At 37.3% G+C, this 13063-nt stretch overlaps 1 protein-coding gene across 2 annotated transcripts in view; it reads right to left on the bottom strand.

The window, feature by feature from the left end:
* The window catches only part of LRP1B (LDL receptor related protein 1B), a 1698272-nt gene that overhangs the window by 1029464 nt on the left and 655745 nt on the right, over positions 1-13063 (bottom strand). The gene's annotated exons all lie outside the window — the stretch shown is intronic.

Here is a 13063-nt window from a genome sequence, read left to right as displayed (position 1 = left end):
TATACCAGCAAAGCTTCTTTGGAATGACAAAGAAAGGAGAGATCTACTTGAATGCTTGATTAAAAATTCTCAGTTTAGAAACAATAACTTGAGGCTGTAAGAGCAAAGTTGGAAAGGGATTTGTCACCTGCTCCTTTTTCTTCCAATCATTATCTGCACATTTTATAGAGGCAGGTACTTTCATATCAATGCTTTTGTTGTTGTTTTCTTTTCTCCCCCATTTATATATTTATTTTGGTAGTTAGTGAATTATTTTTTGTTTTATGTTGGATTTCCCAAGGGGAGCAAGACAGTGAGGTTTAGTTAAAATAAAGATAAATCACCTTGTTTATATAGAACTTTTCAATATTTTATATTCTTACTAGATTTCTACAGAGCCTTTGTTAATGCATACATTTTTATTCTATAATTGTTTACACTGACCCAAGTCAGCAACTTAGATATTAAAAATCTTACTTGATTTTTAACTTGGGGAATGCAAATATTACATGTTATATTTATGTTAATATGTTATATTAAACATTAATGAAATATATATCTATATTAGAATAATTTAAGAATGATGATATTATAGAATAATGGTAAAAAATAGTCATAAAAGCTCATTTCAACCAATCCTATATAATAAAAGGCCAATATGCAAATCAACCGAAGAGTGGAACGACTGGTCGTTATGACACACACTGACCACCAAGGGGCAGATGCTCAATGCAGGAGCTGCCCCCTGGTGGTCAGTGTGCTCCCACAGGGGGAGCGCCACTCAGCCAGAAGCCCTGAGCCAGGCTCACGCCTGGCGAGTGCAGTGTCAGTGGCAGGAGCCTCTCCCACTTCTGCAGCAGCACTAGGGATGCCCAGCTGACAGCTTAGGCCCACTCCACTCGGCCTAAGCTGTCAGTCAGACATCCCCCAAGGGCTGCAGGACTGAGAGTGGGTGCAGGCCAGGCTGAGGGACCCCCCCCCGCCCCTGCCCCGAGTGCACAAATTTTGTGCTCTGGGCCTCTAGTGAATCGATAAAAGATCACACTAGGAAAATAAGACCAATATAAGCTTGATAAGAATGAAAGGAAATGATGCTTACAATTATGGATTTGATTGTGTTGTCAACAGACTTCAAAATGTAGGACAAATTGTTGCCTAGATTAATCACCAATACAAAAAACACACCCACTGTGGCTATAACACAAATGTGGTAATATTCTCCAGTACCTGCTAACAATATAAATTTACTTAATATATGAATCACTGCCAATTGTTATTCTACTTTGTTCAAATGGTTGGCTGATTACTTATTTCTGAAATTAACCATGGACAAAAACCAATATAATTTATAAAATTTTCTTTACTTTAAATAAATTGCTGAAATGAAAGCAACACTTATTGCTATCAGGAGTACATTCTCCCTCAACATAAAAGCTATAAAATGCTCTATTATTGCATTGATGGTACACAAAAGTCAAGAAGGATGTCATCACATGAATAAAAATAAAATACTCCGTATTTTTTTTACTTTAAACTTTTATAATTTAAGAGTATAATTTTTACTATTAGTAATGGTATATTTCACAAATGTTATAGAAGAGTAAGTCTGCCTCAAAAACCAACCAAGCAAACAACAACATAAAAAAACACACACCAAAAAACAAAACTCTCAGGATGCTGTTACTATAATAACAACACTATTAGCATCTTTAGATATATTTTTATTTTTTATCGAATTTATTGGGGTGACATTGGTTAATAAAATTATACAGGTTTCAGGTATACAATTCTACAATAATACATCATCTGCATATTGTATTATGTGTTTATCACCCCAAGTCAAGTCTCCTTCCATCACCATTTATTCCCCTTTACCTTCTTTTACCTTGTTCCACACGCCCACTGGCAATCACCATACTGTTGTCTATGTCCATGAGCCTTTCTTTTGTTTCTTTACTTAATCCCTTCACTTTTCTCACCCAGTCCCCAACCCTCTCCCTTCTGACAGCTGTCAGTCTGTTCTCTGTATTTGTGAGTCTGCCTCACCTTTGATTTTATTTATATGTGGCATCTTCATACTTTTTAAAACATTGCCTTTTTCAGGTGTTAGAATCATATGTGGCTACCATTTGTATCTGGTGTTGTTTTTCATTGATAATCATCGAAGTGATTCCTTGCTTCAGCGTGTTAAGTAAATTAAACATCTTACTAGTAGTTGAATCCCTTTCCTTTATAGCTTTCTGATTGAATTGTAACGAGCGATCTCTTCAGTTTGATGCGGTGCAATGCATTGGCAGTTTCACAAAGTCAATATTATTATTTATCTCCTAGACTGACCATTCCCTTGGACAAACTGACACATTAACAGTGTTAGAATGTCTTTTAAGACCCAATGCAGAGCCCATTCTACCATAGGTCTTATAGCTTAGTTCCTGAGATGCACAAGGCTCTCCCAGAATCAACTCCCCTCACTGTTCTGTATATACAGACATAAATATTGATGGGACGTACTCTGCCAGCAGGTATGGACATGAACGTCTCATGACTGGTTTTTGCCAGTAACTATTAACTTTTATTTCATTTCTCATTGCTTCTGATTATTAGTATGCTTAGGACTGCCTCTACACAAAATGTTAAAAAAATGTACACTACTCTCTTCCAAAAGAATTCATATATGACACACCGCCTAGGTTGGATTACAGTTTGCTTTATGCTACTTGAACTACTGCTTTTGTATTTAGATTATGGGTACACTTTCTAATTTATGACCTCTGTGTTGATCAGGGATCTCTCAGCAGAGCCAATAGATGACCCGTTCTATTTATGACATACTTGATTAGCATTCACTCCTATATCTAGGGGATTGGTTATTTCAGCAAACAGAAGAAAATTCACTATGGAGACATGTGAGAACAATTCTTAGACAATCCAGGTGATTTGGGTAGAATGATAAAGGGACAGATTGTTGGATGGGCAGCCTCCCTGGCTACTTCTGCTCGATGGTGTCTGCTTCCTTAAGCAATTGAAAACAATCAGGCCCTTAAAAATTAAATTCCCACTGAAAAACGCAAGCCCATTAGTTTTCACTTATGATTCAGAAACATTTACCCTTTTTAATCTACACATACTATTTTCTACTGGCACTCTAAAGTAATCAAGTCAATAAAAGACAAAACAATTGTAGCATTAAATATCAAGTGATTTTTGAATGCTATTTTATGTATTTTACCAGAAGTTAACAAAATCTAGTTTGATCATTTTGGGGTAAGGACTTATCTTAGTTAAGTTTTCATAAGGGGAAAGTGACAGAAGCCTGTACCTACGGAGTTAAGTAAAATTGTGGAATTTCTTAAAAGAATGTAGGATTATCAAAATAAATGGCAGAACTTGGGCAGCTACCTTATCAGTCTGTTTAAGACCCTTTAGTCTTTGACTTCTGCTTCACTTTTCATATTTACTTTATTCTTTCTTTCTTTGAAGATTATGTTTTACTGTGTATAAGCCTACTTCCCACCACCCCACCTAAAATGCTCATATCTAAAATCAAGAAAATAAACATGCAAAGTATATAAAAAGGGAGACAAAGAAAATAAAATACTACCCATGGAGTGTCTATCACAGGTTCCTAAAGTAAATGTCATCTGCCTGGCCAGTGTTGCTCAGTGGTTCAGCATCGAACTATGAACCAGGAGGTCATAGCTCGATTCCTGGTCAGGGCACATGCCTGGGTGGCAGACTTGATCTTCAGTGTGGGGAATGCAGGAGGTAGCCAATCAATAATTCTCTTTCATCATTGATGTTTCTATCTCTCTCTCCCTCTCCCTTTCTCTATGACATCAATAAAGATATATATATTTTAAATGTCATTTGAACTATGACATTTTGTTAAATATTACCCTAGAGCTTGTTAAACATTTACATTTTAATGTAAACTTCAGTCTTGTCTTACTAGTTCTGTATTAGATGCTAAATTTCTAACTAATGTTTAAGATTTCTTGTGAAATTAAGACACTATTTACCATCAAGAATTGAAATATAGAAATAATCCAAAACAAAATGAGACATCTAATTTAAAAACAATAATGGTCTGTAACAAATCAAAGGCAATTATCAAGTGACAGCCAGGACAATTAGGGATATTACCTATATTTGGCTAGACCTTATAAAATGACCAACTTATATTCTCTATAAATTGGACAGTCTGAAAATATGTACAAATTTCAATACCTCCAATATTTAATACTTAATAATACCTAACAATATTAATTTTCCAGCCTATAACCTGGAATATTCCATTTACTTTAGTCTTTTTAAATTTCTTTCAACAATATGCAGTAGTTTATAATGTAGAAATTTTTCAAGTCTTTCATTAAATTTATTCAGCCTTTTATTAAATTTATTCAATAAAATATTGTTAGAGCTACTGATTATTGAGTTATTTTAATTTCATTTTAAGAATGTTAATTGCCAGTAGATAAAAATACAACGTTTAGCCCTAACTGGTTTGGCTCAGTGGATAGAGCATTGGCCTGCGGACTCAAGGGTCCCGGGTTCGATTCCGGTCAAGGGCATGTACCTTGGTTGTGGGCACATCCACAGTGGGGAGTGTGCAGGAGGCAGCTGATCGATGTTTCTCTCTCATCAATGTTTCTAACTCTCTATCCCGCTCCCTTCCTCTCTGTAAAAAATCAATTAAAAAAAATACAACTTTTATTTTTAATATGAATAGATCTTGGGTCCTACAAAGTTACTGAAATCCCCTACAATTCTAATAGGATTTTTGTGGATTCATTAGGATATTTTATACAGGCATATCTTATTTTATGGCTTCATTTTATCACACTTCACAGATACTGCATTTTTCACAAATTGGCACCATTTTTCCAACAGGCTCAGATGAAAGAGTTTTGAGCAATAAATTATTTTTAATTAAGATATGTACATTGTTTTTTAGATATAATGCTCTTGCACACTTTATAGATTACAATATAGTGTAAACATAACATTTATTTGCACTGGGAAACCAAAAAAAAAGGTGTGATTCCCTTTATTGTGGTAATCTAGAACCACACTCACAATATCCCTGAGATATGTCTGTATATAACATCATGTCGTATGCAAATAGAGATAGTTTTACTTCTTCCTTTCCAATCTGGATGACTTTTATTTCTTTTTCTTGCCTAATTGATCAGGTGGAGGGGTGAGTTATTAATGTTATTCTTTTCTTCATTTGTTTGTTTAGTGATGTGGCTGAATTAATTCTACAAAGTATATTCCTAAATTGTGCAACCTCTGATGTCTGTGCTCAGACTTTTCCTCTTATTTATTTTATTTTTTTAGTATGGCTACCAAGGAGTTACCCCTGGGTCAGCACAAGCCACTTATTGATTAAAGGTCATGCTTTTGGCCCCTCTGGCAGATAGATTTCTACACAGCATTAGTGGATATATATCAGCTCACAGCTGCTATCACACATCATTGAGTTTCTCCACACATTCAGCCAGTGCCTAGTAGCTTGGGGTTTCCTCTTGGATCACTCCTGAGAGGGTGTAGCCTTAAGCATGCATGCCGTTTTAGAGACTGCCAGACATTATTTTACCTTGAAGCCTGACTTCCTTGGAGTCGTCTCTGGGTCAGAGTAGCTTATTGTTTAGTCAATGTGTGTCCACAAGTTGTGTGTAAGGCCCCTGTGGCAATGCAGGATCCATCCTGTGTTGATGGGTCTGTGTGTGGCTAAGGTAATGCTTTCAATTCCAGATCTGATTGTTCCTGAGTGCAACCCAATGCATATTCACCACCTTCCCAACTCCAAGAGTCTGCTGCTACCACAGGGAACTCTTCATGCAATACCTATTTACCGGCTTCTCTCTATTAATAAAATTATGGCTGCTCTGCTAGTTCACTTGATCTTGAAGCTATCAAGTTCCTTTTAATTGTTCTCTATCTAGGCCTCCATTGCTCCTTTTCCATTGTTATGTTGAGAACTTTTGTGATTTACTCTTAGTAAGTCAAATATGCAATACAGCATTATTAAGTATATCACCATGCTGTACATTCCATCCCCATGAGTTATCCCCATGACTGGAAGTTTGTACCTTTTGACCCTTTTTACCCATTTTGCTCACCCTCTCACCTTTGCCAACCACCAATGTGTTCTCTGCTTATTTTTTTATTCCCCATATGTAAGTGAGATCATACAGTGTTTGTCTTTCTCTACCTGACTTATTTCACTTCATATAATGCCCTTGAGGTCCATCCATGTTGGTGCAAATAGCAAGATTTTATTCCCTTTTATGCCGAACAGTATTCTATTGTGGTATACCACAGCTTCTTTATCCATTGGGCATATAGGTTATTTCTATATTTTGGCTATTATAATCTACTGGTGACCCAGTGCATGAAATTTGTGCACATTTAAAAGGGAATTAATTAGAGGAAATATTTTAATATTGCTATTTGCCCTTTCTCTATAATAGAAGTGTCAGAGATAAAAGAAAATTAGTAAATTGCATATGAAAATCTTTCTTCTGTCAGAGTCTGGGGCTCGCCACAGGAACCAGAGTCAAGTCCCCACCCACCCACGTGCACGAGACCCAGACCAGGCTAGCCCCACCCCTGTCAAACCCCGCCAGGCGGGGGGCGTGACCTGAGGTCCCCCGGCCCAGGCCAGGACAGAGGGCATGCCTTGAGGTTCCTGTCAAGCCCCACCTGACCAAAGGGCATGGCCTGAGGTCCCCCAGCCCAGTGCCAGGGCAGGGGGCACAACCTGAGGCCCCTGTCAAGCTCCTCCAGGCCAGGGGCACAGCCTCAGGTCCCTGATTGCTTGTTAAGGCTCATTATAGGAACTCGGACTCCACTGAGGGTGCAGCCATCCTGACCATTAAGGTGTGAGTCAATTTGCATATTCCCTCTTTATTTGATAAGACTAGAGGCCCGATGCACTAAATTCATGCAAGAGTAGGCCTTCCTTCCCCCAGCTGCCAACTCTGGCTTCCCTCTGGCACCTGGGACCCGGGCTTCCCTCACAGTGCCGGCTTTGTCTGGAAGGTCGTCTGCAAGGACATCTGGTCAAATTAGCATATTATGCTTTTATTATTATTGATGATTGTTCTTGAAAAATTCTTGAGGCATGGATTTCTCTTCACTCTGTTCCAACTAAAGCCAGGCCCCAAAATTAGAGCTGCAGACCTCCTCATTTTATGCCCTGCCTTTCCCTTGGGGTGGACTCCTCCCAGCTCTGCACCGAGGCTGGGAGCAGGGCCTTCATTTTCACTGAGGGCCACTCTCAGTCTATGAGCGGGTACAGGCCACTGAATGGCTGGCATACCCTGGTCTTCTTAGTTTAGCCATAATAGTTTTGAACTCCCACCCTATAAAGAAGCTTGGCAGGGAGATCAGGCCTCTGATATTCTTGGCCTTCTGTGGCTAAGGTAGAGCTTTCATGCTATGAGTGGGAGCTAGGTGGAAGAAAGAACTACATCTCTTGGCCAAATCTGCCAGGAATGGAGCTTCTGAAACATGTGCTGACTGGGTGGAGTGGGAAATACTAACAGCCTGCCCCTTCTGAGTAAAACTGTACCCCTAGACTGGAAGATGGAAGAAGAAGGGCCCCATCTCCTGGACTGCACAAACCCATCATACAGCTTCCATAACATGAGCTGAAGGAGTGGGGAGGCAGCATGGGCTTACATGCTAGCCTCTTGCTGTTGTGTCAGGAACTGAGTAGATTTTCTTTAATGAATATTTTTCATTTGCTTAATGCCCATAGGGCAATTTCCAGATACTTAAAATTACTGCATATTAAGACTATATATATAATATATATATATAATATTATATATATAATATTATATATATATCCCCCCCCCATCAGTTAAATTGTTGCTTTCCTGTGAAAAGGGTCTGCCAAATTCCAGAAGTCCTTCCTTCCCTTGGTGTAGGTTTTTTTTGTTTGTTTGTGTTTTTTATTTGTTCATCTTTTTATCCACTGTATTTTCCTTGGATTCTAAACCCACCTTACAAATTCATAGTAGATATTTTTACTGTATGGGATATGTTCAGAAATAGAGTCTTGCAGATAAATGCTTTAGCTTTTTAAAGCAACAGTTCCTGCTCAGAAAGAAAAAAAAAACAAAAGTACACCACTTTTATTGGCAACATTTCATATTGAGTAATTTGCATTAGTAACTAAAGATAATACACATAGTTTTTATCAGAACATGGCATCTGCCTCTTCAGACAAAAAGCACCTTTGGATGAGGATAATATATTGTGCTGCATCACTGGGTTTCTCATTTTGGCACTTTTGTAAATCTAATTATGAGATATATGCAGCAGTTGCTAACTCCCATTAATGAAATAGATGCAGCCATGACCTCCATTTTACTGACACTAAATAAACTAATACTCGATCTCAAAAGCACACCCAAGCTATTTAAACCCTTCTCCCCTGGCTAAGCATAAGAACTGTATATTGTCATAAATCAAAGCTCACTGATGTACACATGGCAACAGAAGAAAATTGCGAGTGTATGAATATGCTCACTGCCCCCAACCTCTTTCTGCAAAAGAAAGCTTGTAAAAGGGTTTCTCTCAGAGAGGTTTGTATCTTGGAATCAGGAGAAATTTTGGGTCTGGTAGACAAAGGACCTGCATCTAGAGAAGTGGAAGAAGTTTTGAGGGTAATTTTGAAGAGAATACTAAGGGACCAGCTGCCTGAATGGGAGAAACGGAACAAAGAGAGGAGCTTAAAATGTTCTATGGCTCAAATATCTCCCTCATGGTATATATGAATCACATGTGAAGAGTTTGAATCATCTTGTTATTGCATTTTGGTCATCATTGTTTATTTGACCATGATTTTATGTTTACTTTTAGATCCTTTTAGCCACTGTTCTCAATAGATTTCCAAATGTAAAAATTTAGTGCAACTTGTTATCAATAACATGAGCCTAATGTTAAAAATTATATTCTAGGGAAACACCTTAGGTCTACAATATTGAGCAGAACACACTGATGCTGAGAATGTCATGAGAAACAAAATCAGCATTGTCATCTTAACATCTTAATACAATGTATGCTACTTTCATAGTCACAAAGAATTTAAGCAGAAGAGGGAGGGGAATATGCCAATGCCAGGCACAGTCAAAATCCTGAACAATTCCTTTACAAATTTTGATAAGCAAGCTACTGGAGCTAGCATATGGCCAGCTGAATACTTGTTTACATTAACTATACTTAAAAATGTTGTATTTAAAACGCCAGTAATTATTTGCTTATTATAGAGTATGCTCTGACTTTTATATATCATACATACAAATTCTCATCATATGGATTCTGAATGGCAGGGGTGCATTGATTTTATAACATTTGGGAGGGACGCATCTAAATTAAACTATTTCCCACAGATAAATACATTTTTAAATCAACATTTAAATGAAGTTATTTAATTGAGCTAGTGACTTCTTTCTCTGTATGTGGTAAATTTTGTGGATGGTTTAAATAGATCAAGATGGTTGATGCTTTAGGTCAACTTCAGAGTCCCTTCATCTATGCTACCATAGTTTCTTTTGTCTGTGGATTGTACTACAGTGTACTGTGTGTGTGTGTGTGTGTGTGTGTGTGTGTCTGTATTGTGTGCTTATGTGTTTGAACATAACAGCATCCAGTATGTATTAAAGTGAATAAATGAATAAATAGATGGATAAATACCTGAATAAATCTAACTTGGGTTGTGCTGCATTTACCTCCAGATCCATAGTTATTACATACACATTTATTCATTCCTAATTACACAAATGCCTACCCCTTGTTAACATGACCTCCGTGCCTCCTGTTCTTCAACATTTCCATGGAAGTGTTCCTAGAAGAGAGCTTTGGATTAGGGGAGAATAGCAGAAAGGGGACTGGATGACACATCTCATGTGGTGGTGGGTTCGAAATTTAGTACAGAATAAGAACTCAGGGTTCAACCGGGAACATTGAAACCTCAGAAATAAGAGAAAGGATCTATTCCAGGCTGAGAACCAGACAAAGCAGTGAGATCACCATGAGAAATCAGCCCTGCACACAAATGGAAGCCAAGGAGTTATACCGAGTTAAGAGTAAAAGAAACTAGAGTTGGTCTTAGGGAGCAATTAAAAATGAGAGCTAAGATTTTAGTTGCATAGACAAGCAAAAGACCTAGTCAAGAACTTTTGAACGTGTTACATATCTTAGAAAGACCATATCTTAGGATGAAGGATAGGATTTAACAAGACCTTCCTGAAATTGTGCTAAAATCATTTCAATCATTTACGTTCAATTGTAGAAATAAAATAGTGATTTTAGAATATTTAGAAGCATGGTATTTAGAATTTCAACCATTTAAATAAAATCTTTATAAAATTCTACAAACTTGAAAAATCAAACCAAACAGCAAAACAGTCTAATTTTAAAATGTTGTGAGTTCTTTGGTTGATCTCTCCCCCTTCTCCCCAACCTCGCCTGCTTTCCCTGTGCGGTTTGATGGTCTGATCGATGCTTCTCTGTCTCTGGATCTGTTTTTGTTCATCATATTCCACAAATGAGTGAGATCATGTGGTATTTATCTTTCTCTGACTGGCTTATTTCACTTAGCATAGTGCTCTCCAGTTCCATCCATGCTGTTGCAAATGGTAGGAGTTCTTTCATAGTATTCCATTGTGTAGATGTACCACAGTTTTTCAATCCACTCATCTGCTGATGGGCATTTAGGCTGTTTCCAAATCTTAGCTATGGTAAATTGTGCTGCTATGAACATAGGGGTGCATATGTCCTTTCTGATTGGTGTTTCTAGTTTCTTGGGATATATTCCTAGAAGTGGGATCACTGGGTCAAATGGGAGTTCCATTTTTAGTTTTTTGAGGAAACTCCATACTGTTCTCCACAGTGGCTGCACCAGTCTGCATTCCCATCAGCAGTGCACGAGGGTTCCTTTCTCTTCACATCCTCGCCAGCACTTGTCATTTGTTGATATGTTGATGATAGCCATTCTGAAGTGTAAGATGGTACCTCATTGTTTTTTTTGTTTTTTTTTGATTTGCATCTCTCGGATGAGCATGTTTTCATATGTCTCTTGGCCTTCTGTATGTCCTCTTTCAAAAAGTATCTATCTAGGTCCATTGCCCATTTTTTGATTGGGTTGTTTATCTCCCTTTTGTTAAGTTGTATGCGTTCCCCGTAAATGTTGGAGATTAAACACTTATTGGATATAACATTGGCAAATACGTTCTCCCATGCAGTGGTCTTTCTTGTTGTTTTATTGATGGTTTCTTTTGCTGTGCAGAAGCTTTTTATTTTGATGTAGTCCCATTTGTTTATTTTCTCTTTAGTTTCCATTGCCCTAGGAGCTGAATCAGTGAAGATATTGCTTCGGCAGATGTCTGAGATTTTGCTGCTGCCTGTGGATTCTTCTAAGATTTTTACGGTTTCCCGTCTTATACGTATAACCAATGGACACAGACACTAGGGGGGTGAGGGCATGAGTGGGGAGGTGGAGGGAGCAATGGGGGGATAAAGACGCATCTGTAATACCTTAATCAATTAAGAAAAATAATAATAAAATAACATTTTAAAAAATTTAAAAAAATGGTATGAGTTCTAAGTAGTTTGCATTTTTTTTTCCAGCTTTCTTGCAATGTTTACCAAAGGTAACAAGAAGGAAGTTTTGCCCTAGCTGGTTTGGCTCAATGGATAGAGCGTCACTGAAGGGTCCTGGGCTGGATTCTGGTCAAGGGCACATGCCTGGGTTTTAAGCTTATTCTCCAGCAGGGGGCATGGCAGCACCCGATTAGTGATTCTCTCCTATCATTGATGCTTCTATCTCTCTCTCCCTCTCCCTTCCTCTCTGAAATAAAAACAAACAAACAAACAAACAAACAAACAAAAACAAGAAGGAAGTTTTAAGCCCACTTGTTTTTGAAGTGAAGGTAATTTTTCTCTAAAACTCTGGCAGATATCTTTTATGATTCCACTTTAGAACTAGAAGTAATAACTGTAATATAATTAAAGCAAATTAGTAACTTCTAAAAAATAACCAATTTACAATACTTTTATACTATAATTACATTTAATGACACATAAAGCCACAACTATTGCTCTGTGTAATTATAAATTTTTCTCTAATTATACAGCTAACTACATGGCTCACTTTAAATCAATGTCAGTGCACAATAGGTCAATAGAAATGTGTACAATTTGTTGCTCAAACTCAGCCTGTAATGTAGGTAGAGTTAATCAGTGTAAGGAGTTACCAGTTAATTATTTTTCTGTGTTCAGTCCTTTGCAAATAAATCAAGGGATGTATGATTCAAAGTGAATAAACAAACAAACAAACAAAAACCCCTCAAAAATATATTGAGCCCTTGGCTGGTGTGGCTCAGTTGGTAGAGCATTATCCCAAGCACTGAGAGGTCACCCATTTGATTTTTAGCCAGGGCACATGCCTAGGTTTCAAGTTCAGTCCCCATCAGGTTACATATAGGAGGCAACCAATGGATGCCTTTCTCTCTCTCTCTCCCTCTCCCTTTCTCTCTCCCTTAAAAAAAAAAATCAATTAAAAAAACCTCACACACAAAAAAAACAATGTCCTTGGGAGTGTATTAAAAAATAATAATAATAAACAAAATAAAATAAAATTACAAAACAAATGAGGTTTTAAAAAGCTCACTTCAGCAATTTTGGTTTAAGAAGTAGTCCAATGCCTAAACATTCCTAGCCTTTATACATTATACATCTGCAATCTTCTATAATGGGAACTGATGTATAGAATAAGTAACCTGGGATGATTCAAGAAAATCAATTCACAAGGAGAGAGTCACTTTTAACAATGTGGTCTAATTATGAAAACAAGAATATTGAACATTACAGTCTAGAAAGTTTTTGATAATGCAAGTTGAAACAAACGAGACTTTTTTCAGGTAACAGTGTGTTAACCAGAAAAATCAATTTGTCAGAGCATCCAATTCCAGTTAATCAAGGTTTTCAATTACTTCCTATGAATTTTAATCCATAAATGTTACCTTAACATAAGTAAAAATGATAGTTTCAAAAGAGCTCATAAAAC

This window comes from Myotis nattereri (genome assembly GCF_964212035.1).
Source record: "Myotis nattereri genome assembly, chromosome: 7".
NCBI lineage: Eukaryota > Metazoa > Chordata > Mammalia > Chiroptera > Vespertilionidae > Myotis > Myotis nattereri.
Note: the sequence above shows the minus strand (reverse complement) of the source record. Positions and strands in the feature narration are given on the sequence as shown.